Here is a 14,301-nt window from a genome sequence, read left to right as displayed (position 1 = left end):
ACATTTTCCATGTGGGAGGAAGAACATTTTCCATGAGGGAAGGAACAACATTTTCCCTTAAAACAAGGCTACATTAAATACATATATATAGAAGGAATGCACATCAAAAATGGTAACACAGAACAGGTTCGCCAACCATTCATTCTTTATGCAGAAAAGTGAACATGCATACTATGCACATATGCACACATTAAATATTATTTGTATAATGTACTATGGTTACTAAAATAAAAAGTATGGGCACATATATATTTCACTAATTATATCCTTATAAAAAATCAATATGGACAATTTACCTTCACAACAAATATATAAGGAGTTGAAGAGTGCCAATTACTCCCGTGATGATGTACCTTCCAACACTGTGGTGAAGGCTTCACTAACTGGACAACTGGGTGATAAGGACAAAGCAGATTCTGTCGTTGGAGCTTGGTATCACGTAACCCAGAAAAGCACGAACAATGGGGAACATGAAAAATATTGTAATTTCTTTTATTACTTGCTAGGAAGTATGTTACTTACAAGGCCCGGTACTACTGCGTTATGGAGTGCAATGGAATTTGTATACACGCAACTGGAGAGTTTAAGTATTGAGGGCGCATGCCCCCTTATAACCACCAGTGCTACCATCACCAAAGAACCCTTCCTTAATCGAAAAACTGTCTTCGACTACTACAATGACTACCAAACTATATACGACGCATTACCATCATCAACTGATGGTGTTGATGGTGGTAAAAGAAATTGGTGCAAAGGAGAATACGAAGAGTACCTAAACAAAGTTGTCCCAGTTTATGAGAACGTTGTTACAAGGTGCACATCTACTACTGATCACCAAACTGATGACAACAGTGGTGATCCATGTTGTGTCAAATACAACAAGGAGAAACTTGGTGAAAATAGTGGAGGAGTTGACAAATATAAGGAATTATTAGAAAAAGGCTGTACTGCAGCAGCAACAGCCGAGGGGGGAACCGAGCAATTGATTGCAGTGGAAGGCATAACTTCCCCCTCCAATCCTGCTGTTGCCATCACTTCCACAATTGCCACATTAGGAATAGGCCTACCCGCGGCTGCTTTCTTCTTTCTATATAAAGTAATATTTTCAATGCTTATAATATATATATAATGCAACATGTGCACAACTAAATATTTATTCCTTCCGTCCCCTTTTTTGGAATAATAAATGTTAATATATATGTATATATATATGTGTTATATATATATGTGCTGCATGTACTTTCCTTCCCATCCCCCTCCTTTTACCCTAACAACCTTCCTTCCCCCACCTCCTTCATAGTACACTTCATTATTTTCTGGGATAAAAAGCTCCTTTGTGAACAGCAACAACACCTCCTTCTTTGGAGGAAGGGGTGGAAGGAACAACAACATTAATAAAACAAGAAAAAGTGGAAGAGGGAAAAGATCAACCTTCAATCATGAATTGAACAAATTCTCAGAAGATGATTCTTCTACCGAATATGAGACAGATTATTCAACAATAGCTTCAACAGTAGGTTCTATGGAAGAAGAATCTATCGTATATGATGGGCCATCACCATCTGGAAGAAGAGGAAGAACAAATAATAGTACACCAGGTCAACATGAAAGAAATATACGTTATCAACCTATGTAATACTTGGAAGGGAATGTAACACATTGTGTGTAATGTAACAACACAACACTACATACATTTTCTGTTGCCTTCATTTGTGGTTCTTTGTTTGTTTTTGCTTCCTTTTTTTTTATTTTACTATGAAAAATGTTTAAAAGTAGGGGACGTTTTTGTTTTTTTTCTTTTTTTACATTTGAATGATAGAATTATTTTCTTTTTTTTTTTTATTATTAGTAAACATTAATAAAATAGATTACGTGCGACGTGCTTGCGATTCAACGTTCTTTTCTGTTTTTAGTGTGTACATATAATTTAAAATAAAAATTTTATTAGAATGTATATTAATATATAAAAAATGTAGGAGCACAGAATAATGAGAAAAGTTGATGTTATTACATAATTACATTATTTCAAAAAAATTAAGTTAAGATAATTAGAAGTGAGTGGTTATTTTTACTAAGGAACTAATACAGGTTTTCTCTTAATTGTATGTGTCGCCCCCACACTCACCCTCCTTCCTTCTTGTTCTAACGGTGTAATAAATACATTTTATACCTTCTAAAAAATACAATTATATATGTTTGCGCATTAAAAAATTATAAATCCGGTTTAAGCATTAAAAAATTATAAATACAGTTTGAGCATTAAAAAATTATGCATGCTTGTGCTCAAAAGTTTTTTATTAGTATGCATATACTTCTCTTCCTATATATAATTAATATATATTCCCGTATTATATCCTTTTTCATTTTATTCATTTTTATAAATGAACACGCTCTTCTTTTACTACATATAGAAATGAATAAGTATGCACAACGTTTGTGCGAACATTGTTCAAAAAAAAGGATGACGCGAAGGAAGAAGAAAGTAAAAGCTTCATTTGTGCTGGTTTTTTCTATAATCATTATAAGGAACAAAGGAAAAATGTTCCCACACATATATATATATTTATTTCCTTATAAATGAAGAACACATTTTAACATAAATGCACATTATATACCAAAAAAATATACATATGCTGCAGGAAAAATGGCAAATCCGGTAAGGCAGGTTTGTTCTTTTCTTTTCTTTATAACATGAGTAGTTATATATTATGTATTTAATATTCTCTATGTGCATAACGCAATGCATAACACATAATAAAATGCAAAAAAAAAAAAAATATAAATAATACACATTTATATATATTCCCCTTTTGGCCAATTCCATATTTGTAGGACGATCCGGTGAATAAATTACCTTCAAGGATAATATACCATCATTTCAATAATAACGAACAGAAATGTGAGAACGTCAGTTCCTGGGCAGATGAAATATGGGAAAATTTAGATCATACATTAGGGGTCATTACACATGGTACAGTTAACGCGGATGAAATTACCCAAGCTTGGTGTCTTTTATCTAAGATGAATACAACTAGTCAGTCTTCATGCACGAACGTATGTGACTTCTTCTACTACTGGCTGGGGGATACATTATGTAGTACTTTGGGGAAATGGCGCCCTCGATTTCAAAGTATTATGAAGCAGATCTATAATAATTTGAAAGGCCACAAAGGGCCATGTAGTTATAACGATATGAACCATAGTGTTGACTGTGGTGATTTCCAACGGAGAAAAAAAGTATTTGACTATTATTACGATTACCGAACGATATGGAAACAAATAAAAAGTGACACGTCGGGACATTCCTCCTGTATTCAAAAGTATAAGGACTATCTAGTTGGACCTGATGGAAAAGGTGGAGCTGAAAAGGCTTATGGACAATTAAAAGCACGTGGGTTATCTAATCTAGATTCGTACTTTAAAAAATTTTGGGAGAAGTTCGAAGGTAATGGTAATGGTGGTAAAATTCCGAAACCAAGGGACTTGGAGTCTAAAGCAGAGTTAGGAGGGGAATCTCTACTATCCGACGACAACGAAGGGGAAGATGGGGAAGGTAATCATCTCCTTTCCTGTTTAGAACAGTTGTCTTTAGCAACTACAGCAGTTGTTGCATCATCATTACCATCGAAAGAAACGTCATCACATCATTCACCACCACGCGGTGATGGTGGTACCACCCTTGGAACCACCATCCCAGCCGTGGTATCTTCTACGGTGGTAACCATAGGATTACCAGCAGCTGTCGCCTTCCTTCTTTACAAAGTAATAGTACATACAATTACAATAACAATTACAACAATTATTGCCCCTTATGATTAGAAAAATATATATATATAATACATATTCCTTACTTTCCTCCACCCACATCCTTATTCTTCTTCATAGTACAATCTTTTACCCTCATGGTTAAGTAGTTATTTTAAAGGAGGCAATGTAGGAAAAAGCAGGGAAAGGAGATCCATTGGACGACACAACTATGACGACATGTTCTCAAACGGTTCCACAGAAGTTTCAACAGTAGCATCTACAACAGAGACCTCAACAGGAGGTGCCTCAACAGTTGACTCGTTCGTTTATGAGAGGCCATTTAGAAGCGGAAGAGGAAGGGGAAGGGCAAATAGTAATAACAGGGGACAGCATCATCCACAAGGAAGGCCAAGAAATATAGGTTACCAAAACATGTAACTCCCTGCACACTAAGTGCAACACAAACACTCCTTCCCTTCCTCCTCACTAAGCGAGTGACAAACACTCCCTCCCTTCCTCCACACTAAGTGCAAACTGCACAGTTTGACTCCGCTAAGTGTGATAAACACTCCCTCCACTAAGTGTAAACTGCACAGTTTGATTCCACTAAGTGTAACAAACACTCCACACTAAATGTGGCACAAAAACTCCACAACTAACCTGCACCATAAGGATTGCACAATTTTTAGTATAATTCTATACCACATTTATGAAGGTGGAAAAAGTAGCACTGCTCAAAAGGGAAAAAATTCCTTAGGGGAAAAGGATATTTTAATTCCAATTATAGTTTTTCGTGCGAAATACTGAATGGAACTGTATAACTTGCACTGTATATGGAATGGAAGGAAGAACATTGACTGACTGAAAAGTGCTATGTACAATATGCATGTATGTAGAATGCATTGCATGAAATATTTATGAAAGGACCCTTCCATGAATATTTATTGGGAACACTTCCCTTTTTAAAAAAAAAAAAAACTGATCACTTTTAAACCATTGGAACCCTTCCTGAAAGCATTCCATACTTAACCCCCTCCTCCAACCTCCTAAGAATTGAACTGAAAATAAAAAAATAAAATAAAATGAAAAACAACTGAAAGGGGGAGGGATGGAATACTTTAATATATATATATGTGCACAAAATATAAAAGGAAAGGAGCGGGGATGGAAGAGAGTGGCGCAGCTCAGTTAACATATATAATATGTGCGCATATTAAAGGAAGGGAGAAAAGAATATTACATTTTTAAAGGAAAAAGGAAGAAGGGTAAGGGCAAAAAAAATCTTTCGTATGTATAAACTGTACTATATATATGTTAATAATTAGTAATAATTAATAATAATTCTTTAATAATTATTAATAATTTTTTTTTTTATTAATCCATCCTTTTTTAATAATACTAAAATGGAAATTTTGAATACACAACTGAAAATTTTTTCACCTAAGTAAAGAAAAATTACACACTCCCTTCCCTATATACGCAAGGAAAGGAGGAACGTGATATAAATAATATATAATAACATACATGCTCCTGATACATACATATGTATACAATGTGTTATCATTGTTGCCGCTTGAAAAATTTATATAGAACATATATTATTGAAAAAAACAAAAAAATATCAAATTCACAATAATAAAACATTCAAAATTATTCATACATACACAACAGAAGAAAATATACACTCATAAACAATGGTGACACTGGACAGTGAATACTTTGAGGAAGGAGAAGTACTGTGCACACACATTAATTTCTTATATTCAAAATGCATATATTCATATATACATATATATGTACACATATATATATATGTGTATTTGTTTCATTACACCTTCTACAGGAACAAACTTTCGAAAAAACCTTACCTTCCCATCAGCATTTCTATGAGAAATTTGGTGGGTTCCTTCCAGATTATAAAACTCACTGCCCATCAGAATTAAATGGCCTCAATGCATTAAGGAGTAATATGGAAAATCATGCTGACGACATTATGAACGCCGCATGTTACGTCTACAAAGAATATGAAAAAGAAGGCAGATTTTTCACAAGGGAAGCCTGTTACTTTCTTTATTTCTGGATTGGAGATTTATTATCTAACAATCCTAAAGGTGGCAACTTCGCAGATAACCTGCAATCTATTTGTACAAAAATGATGGACAACAAGGTTTTTGGAACTCATGGTTGTAAAAATATATGTGATAAAGTTAACAAAACCACTTTTGGTCGCATGAAATCAGTGTTTGATTTCCTCTACGACAATACTACTATACGTGCATTATTAGATCGCGGTGGATCGGATGTTGTTAATGAATGTAAAAGTTACAAAGAAAAAGTCGAAGCAGCAAAAGAATCAATGGGAACATATTGTAGGACTAGTGGAGACAACTCCAATCCTAATTACTGTAAAGAATTTTGGTTCCAGAATGGGACAACCATACAAGGGCAACTAACAAGGTTGGAATCTGCATTAAAATCTGCAAAGCAAAGAATAGTGTCTGAAGAAAAATTAGCACTCTCCAAAGCAGAAGGAGAATTAAGTGAAGCCGTTCGTTCTGCTACTACAACGTCTTCCATCTCTTCCATAATCAGCACTTTAGCAACAACCTTCGTCCCTTTCGTATTGTATAAGGTAAAATTACCACATCAAAATGTACAAAATATACATATATATACATACATATATAATTATATATACATATACACATATATATGTACATATATATACTTCATATATATATGTACATTTGCATATATTCCATCCTTCGATCCACCCTTCTTCCTTCCCTTACACTCCTCTTTCATTCAGTATGATCTTTTACCTTCTGGAATAAAAAACCTCTTTGGAGGAAGCAACAATAAAAGTAGAAGCATAAGGAAAAGATCTACCACCCGACAACGACAACAACAACAACAACAACAATTGGACGACTCTACCACAGAAAGTGATTCCCGAACAATAGGTGATGATGATGATGATGGAACAGAATATTCCACAACATCAGAATATGATGCACCACCACCACCATCTACCAGAACAGTGCGAACAATAAATAGCAAACCACATCAACAACAGCATCCACCAGCACGAAGAAGAAGGGGGCAAAATCACCAAAATGTAGCTTACCATCGAACATAATGTCACCTTCCCCCCCAGAAAGGGGAATAAATAACCGCGCAAAGTGTAAAAAGTATATAAAGGCAGAATAGGACCTTTCCTCCTCCTTTTTTTTTTATTTCTGTTATTCTCTTTCCTATTTTCCTTTATTTTTTAATTTTTCGTTTTTCTCTTTTTTTTTCTAATATTTCTAATTTTTTCCTTCCTTTTCTATATTCCTTTTAAGAAAAAAAAAAAACACAAACAGGGAAAAAACATTTAATGGGGAAAAAGCATTTAATGGGGAGAGAATCATTAATGCGAAAGAAACCTTTAATGGGAGAGGGAAAAAGAAACATTTAATGGGAGAGGGAAAAAGAAACATTTAATGGGAGAGGGAAAAAAAAACATTTAATGGGAGAAAGAAAGAAACATTTAATCGGGAAAAATACATTATTAATTTAATGTGGGCAGAAGGAATATTAATGGAAAAGAAACACATTATTAATTTAATGTGGGGAGAGGAAAAAACATTAATTCAAAAACATTATTAATTTAATGTGGGGAGAGGGAAAAATATTAATTCAAAAACATTATTAATTTAATGTGGAAGGAAGAGGGGAAGAATGCAAAAATTTTCTGCTCCGATGTGGGGGAAAAAATGATGCACCCTCTTTTCTATATATGCAACATATCTAAATATGGTACAAATAATTATATATAATGGTATACAAGTAATCATGCACAATGTAATAATATAATAATTTACGAATATAGGGAATGCCTATAGGGAAAAAATTTCGATTTTTTTTCTCCTTTTTTTGAAACTTATATTAAACACATGGTAACATAAACATTTTAATCAAAAAAAAAGGAAAAAAAGCAAAATTCAACAACAAAAAAATAAAATTATTATAAAATAAAATAAATAGTATACGCTATGTATTCGTCTATACCATAACAAACCTTCCAAAAAATATATATACATATACACTCATATATATATATACATATATACATCATATATATATATATATGCAGAACTCACAAAAAAAGTGTACTCTAAAATTAATAAAAAAAAAAAAATATATATATTGGGGGAAAAAAGTACCTTCGTACATAGGCATATTATATACACCACATATATACAACAGAAGAAAAATGTATACACATGTAAGAACGGACAATTTATAACATATATAAATTCAAATTACATACATAAGAGTGAATATGAACAATGGCGGATGTGACGGAAAGACTGAAGGTTTGTTCTTCTGTGTTTGCATATAATATATTAATATGTGTATACATATATAATATTTTTTATGCATGTCATACCATAACATGCAGTAAATTGGAAAAAAGGCAATACATAACCATATGAACGCACATTCCATTAATTACATTCATAGGATCAATATTTAAAGGAGGTACCTTCAACAGAAGCATACAATAAACTCAATAATCCCAATGGTCTCTGTAGTGTCGAAAGAAGTTTCACTTTAGAAATAGAAAACGCTTTGAAAGTGCATGATAATGATGAAGATTATATTAGTGCGCTTAAGGAAGTGTGGTGTTACGCAAGTAAAGAGAACGAGGGCAACTTATCGAAGGATAAGCGCTGTGGATTTGTGTACTATTGGTTTGGGGAAAAAATATTTAGCAGTCTGCAGGATGATAGTAGTAAATTTAATAGTATTATGCGTGCTGTCTGCGAGCAATTAAATAAGTTACCTGGTAATAAGGAGTTTGATATTGTGTGCAGCCGCATGGAAAGTGTCCCTTTCGATTCTGAGAAGAAAGTATATGAATACAATCAAGACCGTGAAAATATAACGGCAAAATGGGGAACTGGCGAATCCACCTGTACGGAAGAATTGGACCAATATCTGTGGGGAGCTATTACAGCATATAACATTATAGGAGGAGAGTGTGATAGCACTACTTTTAGTAAGAGCGAATATTGCAGTAAATTCAACAACGAATATAATAAATACAACCCTAAGGTACTCCAAATTTCGAATTGTAAATTAGCACACGCACAGAAAACGGAACTAGAAGGAAAAACTCTACGTGTAATTTCCACGGTTCATGATCAAAAAGAGAAGAATTCAGTATCTACTACTACAGCAGCAGCACTTGAGGCCACAGGCCCTATCGTTTCTTCCATCGTCGTCACACTAGGATTACCAATGCTTGGTTACTTTTTATATAAGGTAATTACGCTCATAAAGTAAAATATCAATAGTATCGTATATACACATATACATACATATATATGTACATACATATATACATATAGTTTTATATATATGTATATATATATGTCTTTACTTTCCTTTCTCATCTTTCATTCCTTCTTCGTAGTATGATCTTCTACCTTCATGGATAAGTGACTCCTTTAGAAAGCATAAAGCAGGAGGAAGGAACAAAGGAAGAAGGAAGGGAAGATCAACCAATGATCGTCACTTTGATAGGCTGACGGACAATTTAACAGAGTACTCAGCTGATTATTCAACAACAACAGAAACAACGTCCGACTTTACAGATGGCAATTCTACCCTATATAATGGTAGGCCAACATCACCACCCAGAAGTGGAAGGAGAACAAATAATTATAGAAAAGAAAAGAGTGCGCAACACAGGCAAAGAACCAATATTAGTTATCAAAGCATATAACACATTTGGAATGTAATGTTCCCCTTCGGAGGAAGAGCATCAATAACGACAAAGTTCATACAGTATAAGAGGCAAAATGGTATTCACCCCCTCATTTTTTTTTTTTTTCGCCTTCTATTTCTTTTTTTTTGCGTTGTAAGGAAGAGCTCATGCTCATGTATAATTACCATAAGTTCGAAGAAGGAAAATAAAAAAAATTTCTTTTCGCCACTTCATTCTGAATTGTTGGTAAACTTTTTAATTTATTTCATCTTGCTGAGAAACTTTTCTACTGAAGATCCAAAAAATATGTTCATTAAAATTTTTTTTCTGTTATAGGTTTTTTACTTTCATAAATTTTCTTCCTGTAATGATTTTTTTTGTTTTAATAATTTCTTTTTTTCTTTATTCCCCGTTTGGTGTACATTTATACAATGATTCAAATATACCAACACAGGAAAAAATAAAAAGAAAAAATGAAATAAAAAAAATAAAAATTAAATGTAAAGAAATAATAAATGTAAGGGGGCAATACATGTTCATATAGGTAAAAGTGGTTTTTTATGCGGAATAAAAGGGTAAGTTGAAGGGAAGGGAGGAAGGTAACATAACTCAGATAAGGAAATTGTATGGTAGATGTTGATTTTTTTTATTTTGCTATTTCTTAGCATATGTACGCCTATTCGTACACATTTCTGGCTTTAATTATATATGTGCAAATATATAATGATTTCGACTTACATATATATGTGTGCTACAATATCATTATTTAAAGAATTTAAGCAATATATATATGTATGTATGTATCTACATCATTAACCAGAAGAAGAAAGGAAAAGTTAAAAATTTGATAAAAACTTCCATATTTTTCATAATCATAAAACAAATATATATGTATATATGTGTGAAATATTCAACAAACAGGAACACATTTGCACACATTTTTATAAATAAGGAAACAGCAACAGCAGCAGCTGGAAGGAAAGGGGTTAGAAGGAAGGGATAGTCTAAGGAAGAAAAGAAAATTACATTTCTAAGGAAGAAAAAAAACATTACCTTAGGAAAGAGGAAGAGAAGGAAGGGAAGGAACACAACTTTTCTAAAAATAAATTCACTCATTCCACATATACATATAATAATGTACGCATATACAAATAAAGCAAACAAATAAAAGGAAGGAAGGAAAAAGAAGAATGGAAGAATTACCCTCAAAAGTAATATACGACGGTTTCGAAGGAAGAAATTGTTCCTCTGGGGGCCGCTCAGGACAGGAGTGTGACACACAAATAATAGGAAAAGTGCAGGGCGCATTAAGTCGGAACACAAACGATCTTGATCTAAATTTGGCCGAGAAAATTGTACGAAACTATTCTTACGCATGTACAGTAAACAGTAGCTTGACTTATTATAAACCTTGTTATTTCTTGTTCTTCTGGATTTGTGACAAAATAAAGGAAAAAATACGTAATGGTAGTACTTTTGAGTATGCCATGAAAGACATTTACGCAGCACTGGCAAAATTCGACATTAAGGATAAAAAAAGGGAATGTCCTAGTATATACCCTCAAATTATGAAATATAAATGCAAAGCGGTTAAAAATTTTTTTGATTACAACTATAACGTTGAAGCTCTACAGAGTAAGCCGACGTGTAAAGAATATATGAGTGTTTTACAGAGTACCGCAGGTCAATTGAATACTGAGCAAACATATGAACAATTATGTACTTATTGTAAGACGGACAGTAATCCTTATTGTACAGAATTTGAAAGTAAATATCAAACCAATGGGAAGGACTGTAAACAGGAGGAACTACCACAACTAACATGCCCCTTAGAACCTCCAACACTAATACAAACGAAAACACAAATACCGGTATAATAATAAATTCTAATAATAAATAATAATAAATAATGATAATGATGATAAACTCGCAACGTGCAAAGTCCCTCCTCCTCTTCCCTTTTTTCCCTTCCCTACTGAAGGAGGGGGAAGGAAGGAGGGAAGTAATCTTCCTTAGGGGGGAAGTTGTTCTCTTCCCTTCTTTCCACCACACCTGACAACCCCTTCCTTCCCCATTTCATTACCCACATTTCTATTACACATTTCCATTACACATTTATAGGAAACGTGTCTGAGCAAATTACCTTCACACAAAATGCATAAAGAATTAAGTGAAGCCATTGACAATTATAAGGATCAGGTGTCTAACTTGGAAGATGTAAAAAGTTCACTTACAAGTACAATAGGACAGTACAGTTATATGGATAGTTATGCAGGGGGCACTATAAATGCATATTGCCTTGCATCGCAGAAGAGGAAAACGCTGCAGGAGGCGCCTAACGGCAAGTACTGCACTTCCTTATATTATTGGTTAGGAGATGAGCTGTTTCGTACCTCACAAAAGCAGGGCGAATTTTCTGAGGCCATGAAAAGCGTCTACGACCAACTGAAGCAGCTGCAAGTACCGCGAGTTAGTGACAAATGTAAGGTTATGTATGAAAATGACAACATCCCTTGGGACATTTTCAATCACATGAAAGCATTATATGAATATAGGCAAGACTACAATACTATAAATGCAGCTGCAAATGCAATTACAGGAAAGGACTGCGCAGGAGAACCTCCACCTCAAACTGACGAATGCAAATGTAAGAAGGACTACATTAATCACCTTACCCCGGTTGTTACAGCTTATGAAGCAATGCAATCTTATTGCACAGACCAAGGTGGTAATTCCACTAAGGAGTGGTGCACTAACTTCAAGAACACGTTCCACCTAAAGGTGGTAGATGGTAGGTGGGAGGTGGAAGACGGTGGTGGAACGAATGTTCCACCACCACCATCCGTATTGAAGTGCAAATTGGAGAACGGAACAACAGCAGCAACAAATTGTAACGCAGACTCCATTTCTGTTTCTGAGGCCATAGCAGATCAGGTGTCTATAACTGATAGTGGCTTCTCTGCAGGAACCGTACCCGCTATATCTGGTACATTAGCTGCAGTAGGATTACCAACAATTGTTGCTTTCCTTTTGTACAAAGTGAGTAATAATTATAATTAGTACATATATATAAGTATATGTAGACATATTCCCATCCCCTTCTGCTTCAACCTTCTTCCCATTTCCATTCCTTCATTCAGTATAATATTTTACCTTCTCGGTTTGGAGAGCACCTCTTTGGAAGAACGGGAAACAGCAGCAGAAGAAGGCGGAACGAAGACTCCTTCATGGACAACGCCTCAACGGATACATATTCCACCGAAACAGAAGATTTTACAACTAATTCGTCCGAATATTCCATCCCATATAGTACTTCATCATCATCGTCCAGAAGAACATCATCTAAATGATGATCTATGATGTTCATCTAAGATGATTACCATCCACCTACGAGATGATCACCATGTAGATGATGTTCATCAATTCAGATGGATGAATAACCATCTAAGTTGTTCGCTATCATCTGGAAGGAGATGTTCTGTTGTTGTGGTTTGTTCGTTATCATCTAGGAAGAAGATGTGGTTGTTGTTGTTATTGTTCGATGATCATCTGAGAAGATGTTCTATTCATCGTACCAGATGCTCATGCATCTGAAGAAGATATTGTTTTCATTACGATCTGAGAAGAAGATGTTGTTATTGTTGTTGTTGTTGTACAAGGTTATTCTTGTAGTAGTTGTGCTTGTTGTTGTTGTTACAAGGATTGTTGTAGTAGTTGTGTTTGTTTGTTTTGTTTGTTGTGTTTTTTTTTTGTTGTGCTTGTTCCTATGATGATGATTGGATTGTAAGTGTGAAGTGTAGCGGTGATTGGTAAGTGTATGGAATGTGGGGATTTCTATTTTTCTTTTTTCTTCCTTTTTCTTCAATAATGTATATTTTTTTATTTCTTAAATAATGATAACATACTATACACATATGTATGTGTCGAATTATCTTATATGTGCACATATATAATTTAAGGAATAAAAATATAGGAAGGGTATAACCAAAAAATCGCATAATTGAACAGAGAAGGAGAAGAAAGGAAGTGAAACTCCTGAGTTTCTCTTCCACTCCTCTTTACTCTCAATTTTAATCTATTTTCAAACCTTTTCAAAACTTGTTTAACTTAAACAAAGCAAAAAGAAAATAAAAAAGGGGGATACATTAATATATGCAATATATTGTGTGCACATATTTTTTAAAAGAGGAGGGAAACAGATAACGCAGATGTGTAATGTGTCGCACAATAATATAAATGACCTATTTGCAGTATACTTATCGAAAAGAAGTAAATATAAAAAAAAAAAAAGGTAAAATTATGGGGGTGAGCACACTTTAATATATATGCAAAAATATAATGAAGCAATGAAAAGGGGGAGGATGAGCAGCAGGATAGGAACTCAAATAATGTGCAATGTACACATGTTCCACAAGAAAAGGGAAGAATGTGCTCTCTATGCACATATATGCATGTATATGCATGTACATGAACTGTATGCCATATATACATTAAACGTTTTTAGTGATTTTTCTAATAATAATGGAAGGGAAACATGAACTTACAATATATAACATGCTTAAAATGTTCATTTTAAAAGGTCCGGGGAGGAGGGAGTTGCATTTCTATATACTTAGTAACCGGAGTATGTGAATAATAATGGTATAATGTACTAATTCGGAGAACGATGCACAAGAACACACCATACAATAGAATAGAGTGCCCTGAGTACATAAATAAAGGAACGTTGTGTGTAAAAGAAAAAGGAGGTATATCCACCCTTTTTCCCTCTCCTCTTCTCTTTTTTTTTTTTGCCT

Source organism: Plasmodium coatneyi, chromosome 12 (assembly GCF_001680005.1).
Source record: "Plasmodium coatneyi strain Hackeri chromosome 12, complete sequence".
NCBI lineage: Eukaryota > Apicomplexa > Aconoidasida > Haemosporida > Plasmodiidae > Plasmodium > Plasmodium coatneyi.
The sequence above is the reverse complement of the archived record's forward strand: the minus strand, read 5'-3'. Positions refer to the sequence as shown.